The sequence below is a fragment of the Ambystoma mexicanum genome, chromosome 1p (assembly GCF_040938575.1).
Source record: "Ambystoma mexicanum isolate Mex_15411 chromosome 1p, UKY_AmexF1_1, whole genome shotgun sequence".
Lineage (NCBI taxonomy): Eukaryota > Metazoa > Chordata > Amphibia > Caudata > Ambystomatidae > Ambystoma > Ambystoma mexicanum.
This window is the reverse complement of record NC_090921.1, coordinates 117,127,135-117,143,691: the sequence shown is the minus strand read 5'-3', so window position 1 is coordinate 117,143,691 and position 16,557 is coordinate 117,127,135. Positions and strand designations below refer to the sequence as shown.

At 44.7% G+C, this 16,557-nt stretch overlaps 1 protein-coding gene across 4 annotated transcripts in view; it reads left to right on the top strand.

Moving 5' to 3' along the window:
• LOC138566887 (phospholipid scramblase 3-like) overlaps nucleotides 1–16,557 on the top strand; it is a 300,635-nt gene that overhangs the window by 245,728 nt on the left and 38,350 nt on the right. The window lies entirely within an intron of this gene.

Genomic DNA, 16,557 nt, shown 5'->3' with positions numbered 1-16,557 from the left:
TCTTATAGATCCTGTTTGTACTAGTTCTCTTTTTGAAGGTTTCCTTTTTTGAGGTGCAGGGTACATATCTAGATGGGGGTGCATAGTGCACTTAGCCTGTTGTATTCCAGGATGCAAGGAATTTCATTGTTGACTTTGCTTGCATCAAAGTTAACTAGGAATAGATCATTGAGTGTATGCAGACGTGAAAGTGCTACGTGTAACGCTTACCTCTGGTGCTCTGCAGGAGTGCCTGGTCCTGACTGTGTGGAAGCTTTGCCCCCACTGGATGAACTGGTTATGATGACACCCAAACCACCCCTTCCCAACTGTCTCACTAAAGAGCTGTAGCCGAGTGACCAGTGTAGTTTGGAGTGGCCCGGTAGGATTCTGAGTTTCTGGTAAGGTGTGCGAGGGGGTCTGGATGGAGACCTAAGGACAAGCAAGTGCATGTATTCAGTATGTGTTCCCTGGCTTTCCCCCTGCTTCCCCCTTATGTATCCCTTAGATAAGCTGGCTGGCACGCTGCGGCTTTGCTCACCGTCTTTAAAGGAAGATGAAGGCTGAAGGTGTCAGGTAAGCATCCGACTCCCGTTGCTTCACTGGAAGTAGTGGCCCAGGCAGGCTGCGGCACATGAGATGCTGGGGTGCTGAGGTAAGTATTTGTATAGCGCTGCTTTGTGTCCGTCTAGGGTTTTGGCAACTTGCAGCATGAAGCGCAGCTTGTTTTGTATTGTTCGTTCTTATCTGGTGGTGAAGAGCGCATTAACAAGTCTCTTCTCCTTTTTTTCATGCAGGTGTGGACTATGCGAAATGCCGTTCCGGACCAGGCCGCTGCACGAAGAATGATTGAAGCGGCAGCCGAGCAGGGTTCCAGCCGGCTGACAGCCTGCACAGGTAAGCGCATTCTCAATCGGGGATTCAGGTGGGCATTGTCTTAAAACCTCAGACTCTTACTGCAGTTTCTCTGTTTTCAGGAGCCGGAGTTGCCGCAGGATCCGATCGGTAAAGATTCCAAGTAAGTATGAGAAACTGAGGCTGCTACGGAGCTCGGTCAATAAAGTCTTCAAGTAAGTATGGATGCGGGGACGGATTCAGAGCACAGATGAGTTTAGGCGGGTACCGGTAAGGTTAGAGCCTCCGTGCACGTGGAAGCAGGAGCGGTAAGCATTACACTTCTCTCGCTGGTAGCAGAAGAAATGATAAGCACAGGGTGTGGCCTGGGGCGTGGGTTTATAACCTCGGGCTGCACCCTGTAACACTAGACCACCAGGGATCCCAGGCACTCATCTTGAGTTCCACAGCAGGTCCTGACTTGGCGGCTATATTGATGTGGGTCGTAGTAACTTCCTAATAAGCACCTACACCAGCTAGCCATCGAGTCCCTTCCCACGCTACCATATGAGGGCATGCCCACTACGTAACTCATACCTTCTTTAAAGACTGTGCTGCTAATGTAAATAAATGCTTCATCTGTTGTTAGGCCTTGTGATTTGTGAATAGTGACAGCATATGCAAGAAATTGTTTTCTGCGTACGTACGTACGTACGTACGTACGTACGTACGTACATGACTTTGAAAAGAAGGAAACATGCTATTGTGCAATTTAAACTTCTGCAAGTTTGTAAAAGTGGTTGTTGACACGGGAAATCAAGGAGGAAGGTGCCAGTGGGCGTGGAAAGGTCAATAAAGCGCAATTGTGCAGGAGAAGGAAAGAAAGGTGCTGGTGGACATGAAGAGGAGAGTGCAGGTGTGCAAGAGAAGGAAAGAAAGTTGCCAGTGGGCACAAGAAAGAAAGTCAAGAAAACAAAGGGGGAGCACACAGGAGTGCAGAAAGCCCCTGAAGGAGAAAGTTAAGAGCAGGAAATAAGAGAGGGGTTCAACGTTGGAGTGGTTGCGCTTAGAAGGAGCAAATAGCCTGGCGTTTTCAAAAAGTCTCTCATGCTAACCCTTTCTAAGAAATGTATATGAAGAAAAAGATACATCCTGACAAACGGTGTGCAAGAGAAGGAAAGAAAGTTGCCAGTGGGGACAGTGCCAGTTCTTTTTAGTTCAAGAGAGGCCTATGCTTGGGGAATGGAACCCTGAGAGGGATAAGAGCTGAACTTGTGCTTGAACCTAGAAGAGGCCTAAGCTTGGAGAAGGAACTTCTAAGAGGCCTATCATAGTGGAATCATGATTAGTTTGTGTCACTGAAGGAACTGAATCTTGGGGAAGGGAACCCCAGGGCATTAAAGACATTGAACTATGGAGAAGGTCCTATGGACAGTCCTTTTTGATTGAACTCACCCTTTTGATGCTGACCAGCTTACATCTGGTGAAAATACAACCTGAAACCTATCCTGGTTTCCTATTTGTGTTGAACCATCACTTTCTGCTTTTGAAAGACTTCCTAACACATTTTATGTCAGAGTGAGGGCAAGCATAGGTTTAGACAGATTCTTATTTTGGACTTTTAGACTTCGAAATCCCTTAGACACATCAGTTAAGGGAACCATCTCTTTAGTGTTGGGGCCGGTTAGGTGTTAGAACAAACCAGGAACTTTAGTAAATAAAGGTTTTCGAACCAATCCTCGTAGAGTCTGACTCTCCTGATACCATGCCTGTCTCACAGTCCTCATGAAGCTTTTGATCAGAGGTCCACTATTTCTGAGTGTTTGGTCTGCCTATGTGGCCCCTGGTCAGTGGTCAAAGTGTACAAAAAGAAGTAGTGGAACTATGTTCTCCTCTACTGGCCTGCACTGCTCCCCACAAACCCCATCACCACGCTCCCACCCACGCACAACACAAATCCCAAAACACATGTGCCTGCTGTTTAAGGGAACGTCCAGTGCAGTGCACTGAAAGTGCAAGTTTCACCTTCTTCCTACACTTTTATTGTAAAATGAAACCATTCCGAACGTTTTCTTTTTAAAATAAAAGTATAGGAAAGGTAAAACTTAATGAAAAGAAGTAGAGGAGCACCGCTCCCGCCCACTTCGACCACTGTCCCTGGTTAAAGGTGAGTAAGAAAGTTGTGAGATGAGATCCCTTGTGTTGATGTGTAAATGTAAAACTTGCTCAAACTGTGTCAACAGGTGTATTAGGTTATTCAACCAGTGATGATCCTTTAGGGACCCCTTTAATTGTAGATATGCAACATATGGTAAAGGGCCTTCAAGGGATCTGCAATTCTATCCCTAATTGGGTGGGCCCATATGCAGTGAAGAGGTGACGATCAGATTGAGACACCCTTCATTTCCTTAGAGTTCCTCCATAAACGCCATAGAACCTGAAGTATGGGGTGTGTGCGTATCCTGTGGGGCAGACATCTATTGAGGACCCATAAACATTCCTGCAGCGTGACTGATGCAAATAGGCTATTCGCCAAGGCTATCCACTGTTTCTCTGTTCACTATTATGGTCCACCGGTATGCAGAATTGGGCAAGTCTTATAATATTCGTAGAGTTTCACAAACCCTGCTTCTCCATTTCCCTTAGGTAAAATCAATGTGTTATAGGGTATTAGTGGTCATTTCTAAGCCCAAAGGAAGGCTAGGAGTGCTTTTTTCACTTCAAAGTGGAAGGAGGATGGCAAATCTCTTCAGAGGGCCTGCAATAAAAACAGTAGCCTTGGTAGTACGTTCATCTTTATCGATACAAGGCGAGTCACCAAGGACAGCCTGAGTTTCAAACAATCATGCTAATCTTTTTTGATTTTCTCCCATAATCGGGGGTAGTTTTCACCTTATAGGTAGTCAAATTTTGTAGTAATGACTACCCCAATATAATAAATACTTTCGGCTTGCATTTGGATACTCTGGCTGTTGGTCCATCTCGGAGGAACACTGTGATAATGGCAGGGCAACCATTTTGAAGACAGATAGCCTCTCGTAGCCCACTATGGTTGAGATATGCGCCAGGACGGATACTTGTAGGTCTGTTATTTAAGCCAATATGTCGTCGGCGTACAGAGCCAGCTTGTGTTTCTCTTTCCCCCATCAGTAGACCCAGAATCTGTCTGAGTGAATCGCGACCCCCCAATGGCTCCAGTACCAGTGGAAAAATCAATGGAGACAGTCAGCAACCCTGCCCAGTCCCACGACTCAAGCAAAATTCAGCCGATGCTACCCCCATTGACAATACCCCTAGCCCTTGTATTTTGGTATAGAGCCATGGCCCCTGCAAGCCATCTGGGTCCCAAACCTACTTCTGTAAAACAGCTTCCATGAGTGGCCTTTCAACCATGTCTATAGAGAACAGAAGCGAGTCGCCGAGAGCACTTTGAGTGCCAGTGATAAGTTCAGGGTTTTATGAATATTGCCTGCTCCTTGTCTTCCCCTGATAAAGCCCACTTGGTCATTGTGGACCAGCTTGTGCAGGACCATGTTTAGTCTCTCCGCCAGGTCACTGATATAAACCTTGGCGTACACATTTATCAGCGATATAGGCCGCTATCCCTTCCTTTGGGAGACCAATTATTCTTGCCTGAGTGAATGTTCCAGGCGCTAACGCTCTGTCTAGGATATCATTAAACAATTTCTTTAAAAATTTGAGCTAAGATTAGACTGTGTCTTTTATAAAGAGTGAACACATCCTGTCCAGGCACAGATCCTACTTTCAATTTTGAGATGGCTTTAAGAGTTTCCTCGCATTCTATTAGGGCATCTGCAAGCGCCTTTTCCTCTGTCGTTAATTTTTGGATGGCCAAATCCCCATAAGTAAAACCTGTCCATCCATCTAGTCACTTTGACTTTCAGTTGTATACAGTTGGGCATAGTATTGAACAAATCTTTGAGCTATGGTTATTGGCTGATTTAGTATGAGACCATTCTCGCCGTGTTTTTTATAGACCTATCTCTCCGCTCTCTGATTTCGTAAACGCGTTGCTAACAGTGTATCAGCATTGCCGCCTTTCTCATAATATGTCTGCTTTACAAATTGTAGCGGTGCTAGTGCCTTCACCTTGCATATATCTCTGAGCTCTTGTCTTAGTTCTCTAATATCCATTATTTTTTCCTCTGTTCTTGAGCATTTTTCAGGGCGGTCTTCTTCTCTTTAATTGTTTGCTTCAGTTTTGTCTCATGTAGAGTCCTTTCCCTTTTCTTTGCTGACGCCTTGGAAATTAATAATCCATGGAAGGTGGCCTTAGCTGCTTCCCAGAGTATGTGAAGCTGCATTTCTCATGTTTCATTAGATCAAAAGAATTCTTTAATTATTTTTTGGACGACATCTCTGAATACTAAGTCACTATACAAGATGTGGTTACAGACCCATCTCCAGTCAATACGGGGTCTGACCAGCCTATTATTTCTATGTCAGTGCCTGTGATGTGGTGCTCTTGTGCTGACTCTATTAATATGTAGTGAATTCTGGAGTAGGTTTTGTGTGGTGGCGAGTAAAAGGTGAATATCTGTGGCTGAAGATACATTGCTCTCCAAGTGTCAATGAGGAAGTGTTCTTGTAGATGGGCCTTCAGGTTATCTAGTTCATGTATATATGGTAGCACCGCTCCCACCCTCAATGATGACCAATCTAGTAGGGGATCTAAGGAATCTACATTCAGGTTACGGACCACCCCAAAAGGAGTAGCCCTGTTTTCCATGTATTAAAGACTGACAGTGCATCGTTATAAAAGTTGTTGTTGGTTCGGGGCATAAACTGAGCATAGCGTCACCACCATATTGCCAGTCTTACCATTTAGTGCTATTAAACACCCTTCCATAACTCTGGGTGATTTCTAAGTCAAGGATTGTCTGGATCAGAATGCCCACCTGACTGACTTTTTTGAAGTAGGCGAAAGACCAGAAAGCTCTCTCGTGAGCCCTGCCCCAAAGGATACATTACCTACCTTTCTTAAATTTAGCTTCCTGTAGGAAGAGTTAGTCTATCCAAGACTGGTTAAATTCCCTAATTACCAGTGTTAGTTTCTGTGGGGAGTTGAGGCCCTATACGTTTAGAGACCCTAATTGTAAGCCATTTTTTGTGTCATCACGTGATGCCCTTAGTTCCATGCCGAACCCTACCTGAAACAGAAGCATCTTTAAGTATCATGATATATTTCAATTATCAAATTTTACTCCATTCCATTTAGCCATCCCTTGCGCCCCTCCCCTGAAAACAACAAAAACAACCCTAGTATTCCAGTGCGTTTGACCTCCTGCCCAAGTTCCGACCCAACCCATCTGTCCTCCAAGTTGGAACGATATTTTTGTTTTTATTTTATTTTTAAAATCTTTTTATTATTACAGATATGACTTTTCAAATATACTCCGTCACATAAACAAACTCATAATACCAGAAAATGTAAAACTTCTTAATACTTAAAATTCATAAATCTCTACCTAACCAGTCCTCTGAACACATTCATCTCTTTCGTTATACAATGACAAAAAAGACCTAATTCATCCAACAAATTAATGATCTCTAAATTCAGAACAATTTCATGTCCAAAGGACAACCTCAGCCAAATCTCCATTTCCAACCATTCAACATTATTCACAATGCGTTCAAGCAGCTTGGTTCTGCTTACTAGTGTTCCTGGGCATTTTATCAGAATATGGTTTATTTTCTGTTCCGGTCACCCATCACACAATTTACACACAACATTAAATTCTGATGCACTGCCTAGTTGGTAATAAATTCATTCGGAGTCTCAGAAAGTCACCTCTTCTATTAGCATTAGGACATTTTCCTAAATATGTTGGCAGAATTTCTCTGGGTTTATCTTTGATTGAGAATCTGTTGTGTAACTTATAATTGTGTACAGCGTCAATCGTCTTAATTAAATCCACTCTAAATAAGGCTCTTTTAACACCTGTTGGGTTCCCACTGTTTTATCACATGTAATTAATATTTCTGTCAGCACCTTTAGTAATGCTGTAAGATCGATACTAGAAGCGTTCTGCAAAATATAATGCACATGTTCATTGTCAGCAGAGGGAACCTGTATAGATCAATATAACTGAACCAGTTTACAGTCTAAATAGACACTCAATTAAGTGATTCCGAGTTCATAGCGAAGTAAGGCTATTTGCAGTGACTGCCGGAGATTCAGTGCTTTTTTTCCATAATCTCCCATTGAGTTTTACCCAGTTCAACTGCCATGCATGTTCATTCCAGGAAGTAATGTTGGAATAACTTTCCCCTTATAAAATTAAATTAAGGGTATTATTTTTTTTTTTTTAATTTGTGATATAGTTTATTCAACTTTACACAACAAAAATCAAAATTAAAATCCATTACGTGCTAAGTCAATTAGTTCAATCCATTCATATTAACCCTGCAATATCTTCTCATCAGGATTTTCATTTTACAGATAATCTGATCAATTTTTCCTGTGAGTTTATTCCCAACTAATGCTATTTTTGGAAGCGAGTTTAGCACAAATCCCAGTTATTTCGTTTCATATATTCTTTCTAGTTTCTACTTGTTTAGAAACCATTTTGTACATATTGTTTTTTTTTCAAAGGGTTGCTAAAGCGCAATACACTAGAGTTTGTGGGATTAAAAATAAGATCGTTCTTATCAGCATAGGTCTCCAATCCCAACAATAATTGCGTGGAGTGAGGTCCAGAAGTAGGATGTCATCCACATATGCCATCCAACAAGCCTTGCATGTACCCACCTTTGGTTAGCTAAAGCCAAGACTTCTAAAGCATTATTCAATTCAAGTCTGCCAAATAGAGGTTGAAGGGGCAGGGGACAAGAATGCACCCCTGCCTCACCCCCCTTTCTGTTGGTATTGATTTTGTTAAATGTCCTGTACATATGAATTTTTATTCAGATGTGTTATTAATGAGAGAAGACCTGCTGGAATGCCCCAATCTCTCAATTTACACCACAATCAACCTCTAGTAACTATATCAAAAGCCTTTGATAGATCTACTGAGGCGACATATAGAGGTAAATTATCTGTTGATCAAGCCTACCCCCTCATTCTATGAAAAATCAGGTCATTCAGTGAGGTGGACATTCCCTTCCTGAACCCAATCTGTTCTCCGCACAGGATCCTGCTCGTGTCTGCCCAATTTTCCAGTTCTTTTAAGACGATATTTGCAAATAGTTTGCTATCAACATCGAGTAGGGCAATCGGGTGATAGTTCTCCGGATATGCCCGATTTCCCCTTTGGAATGATTATCATTACATTCCAACTGGTTGGATAGCTTCTACTCTGAATTATGTTCCTGAACAGTATCCATATAATTTGGGACCAAAGAGCTGTATTAAACTTGACTATGACATTCGTGAGACCATTTGGTCCAGCAGCTCTTGAAGTTGACAACTTCTTAATGAGTTCCGTTATAAGTTCTCTGGTCAGATGTAATGACCACTGAGAAACCAGAAAGTGTCTGACTCACTAGTCCCCACGGATCTGTCATCCTGGTGGCCTGGACACGGCCATCGCTATTGGATCCAGTTACTGGGGGTGGATCAGTGCGGGAGGATCACCTGGGTGAGGGATCTTTGGGGAGTGGAAGTAGGACACCGAAGGGTGAGACACGGTACCCCCTTCCTTATGACACCTTTTCCCCATCCTACCCGGTAGGATATCTAGAAACTCAACCCCCCGCCCTTTCTTGACACTAACACTGTCTCACAGACTGATTACCATGAAAGAGGATGGACTAACACCAGAGCCGTATATCTGACATGTCCCAACACAAGGGTTAGGCGGGGTCAGGCAATTGCTGAGAATTACACACACCTGACCTACCTTCCTTTTCCCCATAGGGATAAAAGACATGGCACAAAAGCACACTGTGAGCAAGGCCAAATGCATGAGGATGCAGCTATTCCAGGACGGCAGTTCAAACCGAGGAGAAAGGGAGTGAGACTTGAAAGGCCGACGAGAAAGGAATTGCCCTTGCCCTTTTCAACCCAGACCCGCAAGCCTCCGAGAAGGGAAACATAAGACCGGGAACTGCAGCTGGGGAATGGTACAAAGGATGTCAGTGGTACATTGGACCCTCCCTCAATGATGCCAGGGCGGGGAGAAGCAGTTGCCATCGTGGTACCGTCCTTGACTCCAGAGGCAGGAGACGCCAACAGAGTTTGACACAACTGGTGAGTTGGAAAGAGCTGATAATAGATTGGACTGTGTTGGGCTCAAGGTTGTGAAGAGCAACATTATATGAAGAAAGAATACTAAAGCACAAAGGTCTTTTGTAGGCAAAATAGGTATCAGTTAGAGTGGTCCTGCACCACGTGGGTGCTCAATCGAAGGGCTCTCACTGATGCCCCGCTCCTGAACAAGGAGAATGTGTTGAACTGAGGAATCGAAGTGGTCATACGAGTGTCAAGCCAAATCCCGTGTACAGTCAAATGTGTTTGGTTGTTGTTGAAATTACAAGTATCTAGAGGAGGCCCGGCGTGAGGTGTCGAGGTGGTCATACAAGGGTCAAGCCAAAACCTTTGTAAAATCGAAAGTCCTTGGCATGTTGCAGTACTCTTTGAGGGATATGAAAGTGTAAACCAGACTAAGGGAAATGTGAAACTGGCATTCGAGCCTGGAAATGGGGAACACTGTGTGAACTGTGATATTTTGAAGTACGTACTTGCCAGAGAATAACAGGGTGATCCAGCGAAACGTTATCGTCATTTGGAAGTCTTTGTTTGAACTAGCAAGTACTTTAGGAAGCCAGTGAAGGAAGGTCTGAGCCCGGATGAGCGGGACCTAACTAAACTAGATGGTTGTTTAAAAAGACATTGAGACTTTTGAATATATTACAAATGAAGAGAGTGTGACTGAAAGGCGGTAGTGAACCCGACTGAAGGTCATCAAACAAAAAGCTAAGGGAAGTGAATCCCGCATTGTGAGAAAACTAAGTGAAAAGTGTTATTTTGGCAAATGTGAACCCGGCTGAGGGATGCCTGTGAATTAGGGTGAAGAGTAATACACCCGTGAACATTGCGATGACAAACAATAACCCTACTGAGGGATTCCACATTGAGTTGTTGGTCTGAGCCCAACTGAGGGAGACTAACGTTGAGAGAAGGATCGAAGCCCGGCTGAGGGGGGATCCTAGGGTGAAGAGTAATCGCCCGATGTGAAGATTAGTAGAAGGAATATTTGTTTTGTTGTTTATGGCATATCAGGCACTCTTAAGCAAGAGACTTTGCATGAAAGAGACTTGGACACTGAAGGTCCTGATATAGAGAAAAGAAACTGTAACCTCGTCCGGGAGTGTGCTATGCTCAATAGTCCCACCTTGTCCCGTGCTAAAAACGTGAGGAAGGGAGACCCTGGCCATAACATCCTGATTTTTCATTTTGTGAACACCTTTCTTGTGAACACCATCCCACACTATTTTGTAGCATAGCTGTAAAGATTGGCAATAGGTTTTCTTAGTATAGGCCCTTTTTATTTGATTAGACTCCACTTGGATGGTATTCATATTATTTGATGGCCGTAGCTTGCTCCCATCTTAGATTTAGGTTAGGCATTTATCTCACCCATTTTACAGTTTAATAAACACCCTGGAACTGTGATCACTTGTGTCTGTCTTACTTTGATGCCATGCTGAACCCATAGACCTAGTGCCCTCTAAAATGAGGTAGCAATACTTAGAGATAGATGGGGATGCAGAAGTTACTCAAACATCAATAATCAGACCGACTCAAGGAGATGGCAAAACTTGGTCTGTTTTGTTTTCAATTGTCTAAAACAGGGAGTTACAATGGACATAAACTGAGATTCACTCGATTTCTCTCAGCGCATATCATCAAAAACGCAACTTTTATAGTAGAAAACTGTCATAAGTGACGTCACACTACATGGCAAACTGCAAAACCCTACTTGGGAATGTGATAGGATTTCAGGGAACATCTAAGTATCTGTTCCATACTGACGGAGGGAAGTGATTGGGTCTCTACTGTGAGGTAGACAACTAAGCCCATCCCAGGTGCACGTCATCTTTCATGTCACACTAATACTCGACCCTCTACTGGTTATACAAACTATAGGGCTCCTTGATACATGGCCCTCTATCATTGGTTTGGCACCCTTGTATCCTTTTGGAATATTCCACACGCTAGCAGCACACAGGCTACCATACGAAGTGCAGGGAGGGTCGGCGTGATCATGCCTCCCCACCAATTAGCCCATCTATCATTACTCTTGCAGTCTGCCAGTCAATTAAGGCTTTGAACTTGGCCTTGTCGAAGCTATCTGTGCCTGAGAATAAAAGAGAGTATCTTCTTGGTTTCGGTGTAGCTCGACCCAATGTCTATTTTGATCTGACCATGTGACTTGGAGACCGCATTTTCAAGCTTTTTGCAGCATTTAATTCTATGAAATGATGAACATTTGACGCCTTCAGTGTTTTTCCATCCTACCTCAAACAGAAGAACAAGTTACTTACCCATGTAACGTTCTTTCGAGTGCATGTTCCTCCCACGTATTCCTTATCTTTGATATTTCCAAATATCCAGCTTGCTGCTTCGGAAAGAAAATGTCCCCAGTAGAGGGCTCTGTGAGTCTATGCCTGTCGAGTCGATGTCCCTCAGAGGCATCTGTGCCGATATCGACGTCATCATAGGGATAAGTAGTGCCTGCAACGTCTGTTGCTCAGTTCCGTTTTGAAGCGAAGGAGCGTCTTAAGTTAGACGGTTACTACCCCTGAGGGAGCACAGACTGTAACCACAGGGGAGGTTTTACTGCAGGGTAGGTAGGTAGGGGCAATAAGGAATATGTGGGAGGAACATCCAATAGAAAGAACGTTACCCTGGGTAAGTAAATTGTTCTTCGAATGGATTGTGTCCTCCCACATATTCCTTAGCTTTGATACACTCCCAAAGCAGTAATATAATCAGGAAGAGGGAGTAAAAATAGAGTAATTAAGTATGCACAGACTGCAGTACTGCCTTTCTGAATTTTGACTCTTGGCTAGTGGAGGAATCCAGGCTAAATAATTTTGTAAAGGTGTGTGCAGACGACCATGGGGTAGCCGCACAAATATCCTTTAATGGAACTCCTCTCTGAAGAGCTGACGAAGCTGCAATACCCCTGGTTGAATGGGCTCTTATGTATTCTGGAGGGTCTTTACCCGCCAATTTATAACATTCTGCAATTGTTAAAATGATCCACCAAGAGATGGTTTGTTTGGTGATGGCTAGACCTGACTTATGACCTGTGTAACCCACGAATAATTGGTCAGTTTGTCTCAGGTTAGCAAGTCTGCTAGTTTAAAAACTCAAGGCACGCTTTGGATCGAGTCTGTGCAGTCTTTCCTCCTCCTTCCCTGGATACGGAGGAGGGTAAAAAGAAGGTAATGTTATCCTCTGAGTAATGTGGAACTCAGATACCACCTTGGGAAGGAAATTAGACTTCACTCTTAAAACTACTCAGTCCTTGTGAAAGACAGTGTGAGGCGCCTTGCAAGACAAGGCCTGTAACTCAATCACCCTTTCGGCAGATGTTATTGCCACCAAAAAGACTGTTTTGAAGGTAAGTAGTCTTAATGGGCACGAATGAAGAGGCTCAAAGGGAGTACCAATTAAAAAGTTTATATCCCAAAGGGCACCTGAAGAGGAGTTGGGGGGATAAACATTAGTTAACCCCTTCAGGAATTGTATTACCAGAGGTATTTTAAAGTAGGAGACTTCCTCACCACTACACTTGAAAATGGAAATTACTGCTAGGTAACCTTTCATCATACCAATCTGGAGTCCCAGATTTGCTAAGTGCAACAGAAAAGACAACACCATCGGTGTATTGCATGAAAAAGGGTCAACATTCTTATCTCTACACCAGCTGCAGAACTTATTCCAATGGCAGCGGTATAAAGATTTTGTTGCTGGCCTTCTGGCCGAAAGAAACACCTCCATTACGTCATCCGGGAGGTCCCATTCTTTGTATCTCAGCCTCTCTTTGTGGAAGACAAATCGGAGGACAGATGGACATGTCTAGAATGTCCGGGTACCAGGTACTCCTGGCCCAATCTGGGGCAATAAGGATCATAGTTTTCCTGAACCTCCTCAACCTCCTTATTACAACCTCCTTATTAAATGCGGAATGGCAGGGACTGGAGGAAACGCGTAGAGGAGTGGAAATTCCCAGTCCACTACGAACGCGTCCCCTAGAGCTCCTCTCGGGGGAAATTCCCTGGAGCAGTACAGCTCGCACTTCCTGTTGGCACTGGTCACAAACAGATCTACTTGATGGGTTCCCCAAAGGGTGTAGATCTCTTGAAGGACTTCCTGAGCTAGTTCCCACTCGTGGGAGAATGCACGCTGCCTGCTCAGAGCATCCGCCGTTGTGTTCTTCTCTCCGGCTAGGTGCACTGCCGATAGAGAGATTCCTTCTTGTATTGCCCAAAACCAGAGCTGCATTGCCTCTCTGCACAGTGGTAGTGACCCTCTTTTGTTGAGGTAGTACATGGCCACTGTGTTGTCCATCATTATCAGGAAATTCTTTCCCCGTACAGATGGCAGGAAAGCCTTCATCGCTAGTCTCATAGCTCTAAGCTCTAAAAGGTTGATATGTAGTTTGGACTCCGATTGAGACCAACGGTTATGGGTGAAAGGATCGAATACAAAGGGTCGAAATGCAATACATTCGAGTCAAAAGGACGGGGAAAAAAAAGACTGAATTATTATTTTTATTTTTTTTTATTTGTTGGGGGGTCCCCCCCAAAACCCTTGTTTTTTGGCCAAAAACCATTAATTTTAGCTATACCAAAGCCCCCAAAAAAATACATTAAAAAAAGGTATTCAGTCTTTTAGTCTTTTTTTCGGTCCTTTTGACTCGAATGTATTGCATTTGATCCTTTTGTTTTCGAATTAATGACTGGAGACCGAGACCAACAACTGCTGATGGTCAAATCGCTGGTATGAGCTTCCCACCCCATGAGTGAGGCATCCGTCACTACTGTTATCTCCGGCCATGGTTGCCAAAAAGGTTCTTCTCTCAAGATGTTCTCCCGACAGGTCCAGCACTGAAGGTCCAGTGCGACTCTGTGTGGTATTTGTGGGAGATCTGACATCTTTCCCGAGAACTATGATCATTGGGTCCTGAGAGCCCAGTGAAGGGACCTCATTCTCAGGCGAGCCTCTGGCACCAGAAAAATGCAGGATGCCATGACGCCAAACAACCTCAGAAAGTAGAAGGCCGGAAGATGTTGGGCATTCCGGAACTTTGTCACCATCTGTAGAATGTCTTGAGCCCTCACCTCTGGTGGCAAGGATTTTCTCAGGGATGTATCCAGGACTGCTCCGATGAATTGGAGTCTTTGTGATGGTATCATGTGGGACTTCTTGAAGTTGAGGGAGAAGCCCAATCTGTGGACTGAGTAGCACACGTAAGTTAGATGATCTCGGGCTTGTTCCGGGGAATTGGCCCTGATCAACCAATCGTCTAGGTAGGGGTAGACTTGAATCCCCACTCTCCTGAGACTCGCTGACACAACCACCATTAACTTGGTGAAAACCCTCGGGCGGAGGTTAGCCCAAATGGCAGAACCCGAAACTGATAGTGCAAGTTGCCAATGGTGAACCTCAGGTACTTTCTGTGCTTGTGATGGATAGGCACATGAAAGTCTGCATCCTGAAGATCCAATGATACCAACCAATCCTGAAGCTGGAGGGCCAGAAGGATTTCAGAAAGGGTCACCATCTTGAACTTGTCCTTCCTGAGGAACTTGTTCAAGTCTCTTAAGTCCAAGATGGGTCTCAATCCTCCGTCTTTTTTCGGTATAAGAAAATACGGGGAGTACCAACACTTGTTTCTCTCTGCTACAGGTACCGGTTCTATTGCACCTTTCTTTTGTAGGGTTAAAATCTCCTGCATAAGGAGCGGATCCGGAATCTTCAAAGAGTTGTCTGCCGGTGGATGACTCTGAGGTGTTTGTAGGAAAGGCAGACAGTAACCTTGGGCGATTGTCTCCAATACCCAAGCATATGAAGTAATAGCCTGCCATTCTGTCAGATGTTGAGTTAATCTGCCTCCGACCGTTGTTTTGTGATGGAAGACCTCAGAGAAGTTTTATGGGCGGCTGACGCAGATGCTGAGGATAAAGCAGCACCTGCTGTTGCAGTCTTAGTACCTCTACCCTGTCCACCACGGGGGAATCGTTTCTGGCCTCTTTGAGTTGGCTGTCCTCTGCCTTTTCCGAATGCGGAATAATAGCAAAAGGACCTACCCCTCCAGGGCGCACCTGTGGGGCGGTTTGGAGTTTGCCTTATCGCAGCTCCAAGGGATTTGGCTGCCGCCTTGGACGTTTGCAGCTTCTCCAAACCTTCATCGGCTTTACTTCCGAATAGGTGTGTGCCATCAAAGGACATGTTGAGAAGTCTGGACTGTATGTCTGGAGCTAATCCCGACTTCCTTCACTGTACTAGCCGCCATGGCTCTGCTGATGCTATCAACAGGCTCGAGACCGGTTTGGAGGGATTCGCACATAGCGTCCTTTCCATCCTTGATAAGGTTCAAGACACCGTCCCCATCTTCCTCTTCGGGGATAGGGTCTTAAATAAATCTGAACGAGGTTGTGGTGTGTAGAAGCAGAAGGCGCTATGGATGTCGTTATTGGCACCAAAATTGTTGAAAATAGTCGATGATGATGTCAGCGGCTTTGATGAAACCGTCAAAGGCTTCGAGGTTGTCGATGGAATCGACAGAAATGTCGACATCTTCGTCGAGATCGTCAAACGTATAGTCTTGTGCTGCGTCGAGGAGGTCGACACATGAGGCCTCAGTAACTTCTCCTTCGACTGAGGCGCTGAGGGCGTCGAAAACACACTCTTTGACTTAACCTTATGAGTCGATAGTGACGACTTCTTGTGTGTCACAGAGGCTTTTTCTCGACTCAAGGGTTTTTTACGCTCTCAAAGAGTCTCCCCAGCCGAGGTCGAAGACTCACGGCTTCTGTGTGTTTTTTCAGTGGTATCGCCTCTGGGTGCCTTCGAGAGGGGCAAGGCCGCGTTCTCGAGCACCTTTAACATGCTTTTGCGTAATTCCTCCCACTGTGCCGGGGTACTGTTTTTCGTTGGACAAATAACCCTCTCAGGAGAACTGGAAGATGAGGTGGACGGCGATCTATGGCGCCTTTTCTTACTGCGTTTCAAATAGGAAGAACGATGAGATCCACTTCGAGAGCGTGACCGGGAGTGTTTTTTGTGAGGAGGAGAAGAAGGCCCCAACTCATTTGAAGTATGTTTAGAAGGGGTAATGGACTTTTGTGGCCTAACTCTCTGCAGCTTCCCTCTGCGCTTCCTCAAGGTCTTGGCCGTCATGGACATACACTTGTTGCATTCAGAACATGGATGCTCTGCCCCAAGGCACCACAGACAGACCCTGTCTGGATCCGTCATGGGCATCTTAGCCCCAGTCTCAGAATTGTTTTAAACCGGACCAGGGCGTAGACGGAGCCGATGATGAGGCCATATTCATCGAAGTTTATCAGGAATTTCACCGAAAATCAAAGGATTTTGATGTTCTCACGGAACCGAGAGCTGCATTTCCCCGAAGCTGAGATGCGCGGAAAAAGTGGAACAGAACAGCAGACGCTGCGTGCGCTACTTATACCTGTGATGACATTGACATCAGCACAAAGGCCTTTGAGGGACATCGACTCGACAGGCATAGATCCACAGCACCC